Source organism: Vicia villosa, unplaced genomic scaffold, assembly GCF_029867415.1.
Source record: "Vicia villosa cultivar HV-30 ecotype Madison, WI unplaced genomic scaffold, Vvil1.0 ctg.002034F_1_1, whole genome shotgun sequence".
Lineage (NCBI taxonomy): Eukaryota > Viridiplantae > Streptophyta > Magnoliopsida > Fabales > Fabaceae > Vicia > Vicia villosa.
In genome coordinates this window covers 153,813-163,827 of record NW_026705821.1, presented here as the reverse complement: position 1 = coordinate 163,827, position 10,015 = coordinate 153,813, and positions in this window count along the sequence as shown.

Genomic DNA, 10,015 nt, shown 5'->3' with positions numbered 1-10,015 from the left:
TGTGTTTCAAAGTCGGTGATTGACTTTATAGCATTTAGAATGTTAGATGAATTTAATTTTTTCGATAAGAAGTCAAAACTTTTCTCCAATCAATTTTAGAGAGTTAGTGGAAAATGAAACAATAAAACATTGCATCCAAACTTCAAGTCAGAAGACAAAACTCAATCTTTGATCTCATTGGTATCATAGACATAAGTTTTGAGTAAAAATTCTTAAAATGATCATAATCAGTTTAATGTAGGAAGGACTCCGGGCTTTTTTGTTCAGTTTAAAAAAATGATTTTTTTTTTTTATTTTTTAAAATAGAGTTTTCAAAATCGTTTTTTAAAATATTATAAATGTTATAAAAGAAGGAGAAAAAAAAAAAAAACAATTCTATATTATTTTATGAGTGTATTTCTACAAAGAGATTGGTCCTATTTATAAGACAATATTCAGACAATGTAATTAATACAAATGATTATAAATAAGAAATAAAATCATTTAAAAACAAATATCCAATTATTCATAACACTCCCCCTTAGATTGTTTTGGATATGCCTCATTAAAATCTTTACTAGAAAAAACCCATTAGGATTGGATTGGTTAGCACTTAATGATTTAATTAATATACTTAATGATTTAATTAATATGTTGTTGTGCGAATGACATATGATTATCGTTATGTGTGTTTTGATGGTATTATTTTATACATTTATTTGTGAATATATGCAATATTTTTAAGTAAAATTTGTTAAAAAGTGATTTATAAAAAATTGTTCAAAAAACTATGTGAAAAATCCAATTAAAATGTAAAAAAATATATTAAAAAAATGAAAAAAATAATAAATATAAAAATAGGCGGGCAAGCCCGCCGCCCACTAACCCACCACTTTGGCGGGGCGGGCTAGGTTTTTATGCCCATTTCAATTTGCGGGCTTGCCCGCCCCGCTCTTTTTTTTGCGGGCATATGACGGGGCAGAGCGGGACGGGCCGCCCGCTTTGCCACCTCTAGTTTGGATATTGATATCTTTATGGTGTTTAACTTGATATTTTGGATATAATGTGTTGATGGCTATGTTGTCAAATGTTGAATTCATATGACATGTATATATATGAGTTGATTATGTTATATGATTTGGTAGATGGATATAGTATGTGATATATTTATTGAAATTACTTGAGATCTATTATTCTGCGTGCAATATGCATAATGTATGAAAGTATGAAGTTTCAAATTGTGTTATAAGGTGATCAATGCATGTTTGTATGTTTTAATTTGGGTTTTTATTATGGTGGAAACAACATGTGACGCCCTTTATTTATGTATTTATTTTACTCTGTGTATATTTATTTAAATATTATTTGAGGTTAGAAAAGGGGTGTTACATGATACGCTACCGTTTCACCATTTTTCATGGTTAGTGAAAAAAACAAATTAATTAAATGCATAATTGATGGAAAAATAGGTTATAGAAATTAAATGCATAATTGAATGGAAGATATGGTTGAAAGTCTTATTTTATAATTTATTTTAATTATTTAGTAATTGAAGAAAATGAAATATAATAATTTATTTTAAAATTTTAATTTAATAAAAAAATTATGTCATATTTGTAGAAAACACATTGCTTGATAGCATTATATGCCTAAAAAATATTAATTTTTAAAACAAAATATGTAATAGAAGTGTTACCAGACAAATTTATTGTTTAAATAAAAGAAATATTTCAAATTGATCAATTGTACTGAACCAACTAAATCAAACCAATTAGCTTACTTCAATTTCACTAATTCGAACAATTGTTTTGACTGAAAATCTACCCAAATTGAACTGTTACTTACACCCACAGACATATCCATTCACGTCAATATGGGGCAAGTGCCCTCACTAACATATATGTATTCCATTTATATTCAACAAGAGTGTATATACATATATGTTAGTGAAGGCACTAGTGAAATCTATATAAATTTATTTCAGTTTGGTTTGATTTTCACTATTTGTTAAAAGTGGAACTGAAGCAAGCTAATTGATTTGATTTAGTTTGGTTATGTACATTTGATCAATTTGAAATATTTCTTGTATTTAAACAATAAATTTTTCTTGTAGCACTTCTATTCCAGATTTTGTTTTAAAAATTAATATATTTTTTTAGACATGTAATGCTATCAGCAATGTGTTTTCTACAAATATTATATAGAATGCAGATTCATTTTAGTCTCTCACAAAAATTAGAGATTTCAAATTAATCTCTAAGAAAAAAAAATCTCTATTTAATTATGTACAAATTTAACTGAGTCATGTTAGTCATTGTCTTAATATTATTTTCAAACTGGTTCTTTTTTTTCTTTCTCAAATCGTTTCTTTTTTCCACCTTTGAAGCGTGACTGGAGTGCAATATATATTATTTTTGCTAACGTGGACTTATTAGTTTTTATTTTAATTATTTTTAAATCTATGTAATAGTTATTTTTTTATTTATTTTAATTTTATTTAGTTATCAAAGAAAGCTGAAAAAAAATCAAAATTTTACACTAAGCAAGGGTTGAATTAAGGACCTCTTGATGAGGAGGTGATCTTTTCTACCATTAATTCAATGTATTTTCATATTTTAATTTACAAATAACACATATATTAATATATTTTCTTATTATTTAAACATATGCGTTTTATTTTCGATGTTATTATAATTAATTTTAATTTGTATGAAATGGTTTTGAAAAATATTTAAAAGTGATTATAGTAGGTGTATTTTATTTGAAGATTTATTATTAAAATATATTAAGTATTGCTAATAATTAAAAAATAAAAAGAAAATGATAGTCATAACTGTTATTTGTAAGTTAAAATATGAAAAATACATTAGTTTAGTGGCAGAACATGTTATTCAATGACTAAGAGGCCTCTAGTTTGACCCCTTGCTTAGTTCAAAATTTTGTTTAAAAATAAAAAAAAACCGGTTTGAGAAAAATATTAACAAAAGGACTAACTTGTCTCGGTAAAATTTTGTAAGGGATTAAATATGAACATTTTTTTTTCTTAAGGATCAATTTGGACTCTCTAATTTTTGTGAGGGACTAAAATGAATCTTCACTCTATTACATAATTGTTTAATTAAATTAAAAATTAAAAATAAATTATTATATTTCATTTTCTTTAATTACTAAATAATTAAAATAAATTATAAAATAAGACTTTCAACCATACTCACATCCATCTTCCATTCAATTATGCATTTAATTTCTATAACCTATTTTTCCATTAATTATGCATTTAATTAACTTGTTTTTTCACTAACTATGAAAAACGATGACATTACATCGTATCACATTTGCACTCGTGCTGTGTGAGCGCACGGGTTACTAGGCCAAAATAAGTGTGAACGCACGAGTAACATACTAGTACCGGGTGAATGCACGGGTAACCATGCCAAAATATGTGTGAACATACATGTAACACACCAGTACCATGTGAGCGCACGGGTAATTAGGCCAAAATCCTTGTGAACGTATGAATTATTATATTTTTTTTACAATTAAAGAAAATAAAAGTAAATATATTTAAAATAATGTATGAATCCAAACACGAGAAAAATGTGTTGTTTTTTAATTACTTATGTATCTAATATTTTTATTTTGCAATTATTTTTAATTTGATATACAATAGTTTTTAGGCAAAGTATCGTTTTTGGTCCCGTATGTTAACCTCAGAGTTCATTTTGATCCCTTAACTTTAAAAAGTTTCATATTGGTCCCTTAACACTTCAAAAGGTTCCATTTTAGTCCTTTTGGTCATATTAGCGACGAAAAAACTCAAAAATCCATCGCTAAATCAGTCGCTAATATGATAAAAAATGACTAAAATGACACATTTTGAAGAGTTAAGGGACCAATATAGAACTTTTTGAAGTTAAGGGACCAAAATGAACCACGAGGTTAACACACGAGACCAAAAAGAATATTTTGCCAAAATTTTAAGATAATCTATGAATAATTGAAATATATATTATTGATGTATTTCTTTTAAAAATTGAAAATTCGATACAATTTAGTTTTTTATTTTTAAAATATGTCTTTTAGAAATAATAACTACTTTTGTAAAACTATTTTGTTTTTCTTATTTACACCATTATATTTTGAAAAAAAACCGTGTGTACCACACCAGAACCCATGCGGACGCACATGTATTCCACTAGTTTTACATAAAACTTCAAATTAAATTAAATAAGTACATACTACATACTCAAAATGATGGTAACTCATCATCAAATACAAATAAATTCATATTACATATTTAAAATAATGATAGTTTGACATCAATTACAGTTATTACTATTTTGAAATTACATCCATTATAAAACTAAAAATACAATCAAAATAAAATTATAATTCATTTCTAAATATGGAAAAGAAGAAAAGAGATTGAAAACTAACCAATAAAATATTAAATACAAATACAACAACCAGAGTTACCATAATGGGGGGTGGTGTGCGTTGTTAGAATTACAGTGTAGAGTGAAAAGCATAATGAGAGAGAAGAGAAATAGAGAGAGTAACAGGATTTGTAATTGCTTAACTAATTCAGTTACAACAGATTCCCTTATATAGAAGATTACTCTTATATCTCTGACACTCTCCCCTCAAACTTAGGGTGGTTGATCAAGTTTAATCTTGTCAACAACTCTAAGTTTGCTTTTGAGAAACAAATATCTACTAGTGGAGAGAGGCTTAGATAACACATCAGCCAATTGATCAATTGCTGGAAGATGAGAAACAATTAAACTCTTGCTGATCACTTAAAAATATGTCCAATTCCGTATGCTTTGTCCTTGAGTGGAGAACTGGATTATGAGCTAGAGAGACAACACTTAGTCTGTCACAAAATATCTTGGGAGTTTGATGCTTGAGATGTAGTTTTTGTAGCAAGGATTGGAGCCAAAGAATTTCTGTTGTGGCAAGGGCTAGACTCATGGAAAGCAACCTCGTACACATCAACACATCTTGTTCTTCCCACACGACGTAGTTAGGGTTTTTAGTTCCGGCGTCGCGATCGGCAATAGTGAGGTATCACTCTGGTACCTGAGGAGATACGATGAACCACACCATCTTGTTGCCATGACGAACTCCTTTGACTTGCTGTTTCCATTGTAGATAGTTGGTTTCATCGAGCTTAACTGAGATTTTCTGTTTGAACATAGAGTTTGCAGCGGAGGTGCTGTCACCATTTTTGGTGGTAGCGTGAGATGAGGATGGCTTTGGTGAAGCAATTAGCGCTGAGGATCAGAGATAAGCTCTGGATACCATGTTAGATTTACAGTGTAAAGTGAAAAGCATAATAAGAGAGAAAGAGGGAAAGAGAGAGAGAGAGTGTGTGTAACATAATTTGTAATTGCTTAACTAATTCAGTTACAACATATTCCCTTATATGGAAGGGATAAGGGATAGAAGTGGAATCATACAATAGTCTAATTCCCTTTGCTAGTCTATTACAAGATTACCTTTATATCTCTAATATGTGTAACCGTGGAGGCGACTGGAATAGAAATAGTGAGCGATTAAACTTAGGATTTCTGATAAGAGATGAATATAATTTTAGGGTTTGTTATAATTTGTGAAGAGAAAAGGTGAAATAACACATGTGTGTTATGTTGTGTTGGACCAACTATTCGCGGGATCTAGACTTGAGATGATTATACACATCTGTTTGATTCATCGATTTCGTAGTTTTTAAAAATGAAAATAAAGAATCAAACAGAATAAGTTCAGTTTTTATTTATTCATTTCTATTTGAATCAACTCGAAATAGATCGAGTTTTTTTCTAATTTGATTTAGTTTGGATTTTTTATTTGTTCAATTTTGTTGGAACCATTTATATCCCTAAGTGTGACCTTAAATTCATTTTGAAAGCTTTTTCCTTTGCATAATCCATATCTATAATATCTAATTCTTTTCCCTCAACATATTTAGGTGTTGTATAATCTTTTAGTACCAAATTCCATAGATTCAAAATTTGGGATACGAAGAAACTATAAATTTAATCTTTCTTTCTTGTAGTTATATACTTCTCCATCAATATCTGAAGTTTTGATTGAGAAAGAAATGTTAATATCTTCAACATTTACATATGTATATTCAACGATTATTTTTTTCAAATATATTTTTACTCTTATAGGGTTAAGTGTTCAATAAAAATATCAGAGCTCTAATGTCAACTGAAAGTGTGAAAAAGACAATAAAATGAGATGTTTAAATTGAGACGAAGTTGAAAAAGTTTTTTTTGGATGTTTAAATTAAAAATAAATTCAAAGAATTTTCTTTTAAATGTAAAGAGATTATAGAAGAAAAATTCATATAAAACTTATCCTTGTTCACTCCCACAAATCGGTGTTACGTCAATTCCCCTCACACTTAGATTTTCACTATAATTCAAATAATTTAATTCACTAAAGTATTTTTTAGTTCAATTTACTTATACCATAAATTTCTAAACCATAAAGAAGTGACCCCAACAAACTCTCTTTGTCTTCTCAATAAATTTGCTATAGCTTAACCATTTGAAGAAATGCAATAAAATAATTGTTATTTGTCTATGTTTATAACTTTTAGTTGCATGCAAAAGAAGTTGCAAGAGTCTACCGAACAAAAACAAACCACCATTCCGTTTCAGCCTTCACATTCAGGTAATCCCTTTCTTACTCCCGGTGCTAGATACTCTAATGAAAAGATGAGAGAAATAATTGCAACTGCTATCATGGTTCATGAATATCCTTTTAGTGTTGTTGATGATGATGTTTGGATGTGGGGTTTCCACTTTGCAAACCCCGATTTTCGTAAGGTTACTCATAAAACAGCAAGAAGTGATTGTGTGGCATTATTTGAGAAGGAGAAGAAAGTGTTGAAGAAACTTTTAGAAAGTGTAAGTAAGATAAGTTTAACGACATATATGTGGAAATTTAGCCATCAAGTAGTTGAGTATATGGTTATCACATGACATTTTATTGATTCGAGATGGACTCTTCAAAAAAGAGTTTTGCGTTTTGTGAAAGTTCCTGCACCAAGGCGTGGTATTGATGTGGCTGATTCAATATATAAGTGTTTGAAAACTTGGGGGATTGAAAGTAAGGTTTTTTCAGTATCTGTTAATAATGATTCTTATAATGATTCATGTTTAAGATATCTCAAAGATGATTTATCTCTAAGTAATAAGTTAATCCTTGATGGATCTTTATTTCACGTGATATATTATGCTCATATACTGAATTTGTTGGTGCAAGATGACCTTAGTAAAATTAAGGACATCATTTTCAATATCCGTGAAAGTGTTAAATATATTAACCATAATGATGCAAGATTGAAGGCATTTTGTGATGTGGTTGAGCAGAAAGGTTTGAAAGAAAACTCATTATTGATTGTCTAACACGATGGAGTTAAACCTTTAATATGTTGTCAACTGCTTTGAACTTTAAGCTTGCATTTGCATCCTACAAGCAAAGAGAGCCTCATTATGCTTATGCCCCTTCACTTGAAGAATGGGACAAAGTTGAGAAAGTTTGTAAACTGCTAGAAGTGTCCAATCGTGATACTCATGTGATCTCAGGTAATTTATCATTTTTTGTACTTTATTATTCTTATAATTGTTTCCTATAACTACTATTTTAAATGTAGGTAGTGAGTATCCGACTGCAAATTTATATTTGTTAGAAGTTTAGAAGGTGAAAGAAATACTTGATAAGGCAGATGAAGATGAAGATCTCTTTATGAAAGATATGGCAAGTCCAATGAAAATAAAATTTGACAAATATTGGGGAGGATGTAATATGTTGATGGCTATAGCTAGTGTTTTAGATCCTAGGTGAAAATTTCATATGGTGCGTATATGTTTTCCCAAAATATATAAATCTAAAGAAGTTGCTGATGAGAATATAAAGAAGGTCAAGTATTCACCTGAAGAGTTATATGATGAGTATGTAGCTATATCTTTGACAAAGTCTTCTTCTTCTTCTTCTTCTGCTATTAATTTGGATAGTAGTAATCCATCATCATCCCAAGTGAATATTGCACCTATCAGAACTGGATTTGATGAAATTATGAGTATTATTCAAGAAAATGAAGTCATTCCTCAAATAAAATCATAATTGCAAGATTATCTTGATGAAGGTATTTACATTCCTAAAAGTAGCTCTTTTTGTGCTTTGGATTGGTGGAGGAACAATGGCATGAAATGTAAGATATTGTCAAAGATGGCTGCTGATATACTAGCTATTCCAATCTCAATTGTGGCATCTAAGTCCACTTTCAGTGCTGGAGGTAGAGTTATAGATGAGTTTCGCTCTAAACTAAATGAAGAATCTGTTGAAGCTCTCATTTGTGGTGGAGATTGGTTCCGCCATAACTATAATGTGAAGAAAAAAAATTAAAGGTTATTATTTTATATGATATGTTATTAAGTAATATTTATTCATTATTATCATATTTTGTTCATTTAATTATATAGTATTTTTTATATTTTTTCCTTTCTTATTTTGAAGGTTGAAAAAGAGGAGATATATATCACCTTGAAGATCTGATATCACATTTATTTGCATACTAGAATCAAGGAGTTGGTCATATCTGATTCTGGAATTTAAGATATTATTCTACTCTATGCATAAGTTATCAAGCTTTTTGGAGTTATGTTTTTTTTTTTAAACTTCCTTTTAGTATCTTTGTAATGTTGAAGTGTGAAATAAATATTATTATCTTGCTACAATGGTATGAACGGTTTTCAACTTTTAAGTATTGGATTGTTTGTTAATTATGTCAATTATATTGCTGCAAGCCTGCAATATTATATTTAGTCTTGCTTCTAATTACGTAATAATGGATTAAAAAAATACATAAAATTAATTATTTAAATAGGCTTTAAGGCCAGACTTTTAAAAAGGGCAGACCATGCCAAAAAAGGGTCTATAATAGACCATAAGCCAGACTCAGGCCTTTAAAATTTATCATAGGTCAGGCGCAGGCCTTCTAAAGCCTGACCTGACCTATTTCCAACCCTATTTATAAGTATCCCTGAATAAAAGATGGAAACAAAACTAAGAATATATAAAAGTATTTATTCTTTCAAAGAAAGTATGTATATAATAAAATTACTTGATGTTTGAGTAATTTATGTAATTCTTTGTAGAGTTTCTTTACTAGATGTTTGTTTATGAAACTTACTTTTTCCTATTAATTGATTCTAAACAATATTGTTAAGTGTTGTGCAATATTGTGTCTAATATTAAGAAAATTTGAGAATATATATAACTACCTTAGGGCTTAGACAATTTCTTTAAGGTAAGAGCGATCGAATGCTTGCTAAAGTGCCTTAGAATTGTTGGTTGTTGGCTTGTAGTTCTTGATGATGAGAGAATGAAAAAATGGGTCATTAAGCTCCCGACCTAGACCCAAAAAGTTATAATTACATAACGAATATAGCTATAATAAAATTTTCTCAATAAATAGTCATAATTAAGAGATGAAAAATATTATTTTGATAACTTTTAAAATGTTTAGCAAACATTTTTATACGATTTTATATATGATGTTTTTTTTTTGGTTAAAATTCTCTTTCTTTTTATTGCATCATTAGTTATTGTTGGAATTACATCAAATTTATAGAGAATTCTAAATCAATCTCGATGAACAAGATTCAATCACACCGATCGAATTTTCTCTTGCTCTTCACTCTTTGCTCAAGAGAATTAACCAACCTTGATTGCAAGGTGATTCCGCTGCACAATTGTTAATGGAAGAAGAAATAAAGATGAATTGGGAAGAAAGGGAATTAGGGTTTGAACAAAATAAGGCGATGAAGAATAATTTCTGCAGAGTTTCTCTCCGCCCTTCAAACTAAAATTTATTTGCAACTGCAAGTATTCAAGAGTATGTTTACAACAATAGGGGTTACTCCCTATTTATAGATTTCGTATTTTTTTGCTCCTTAATCAAAGCCCAAAATACCTAATTCTATTAACTACAAAAATAGGCCTAAATCGAAATTCTGTC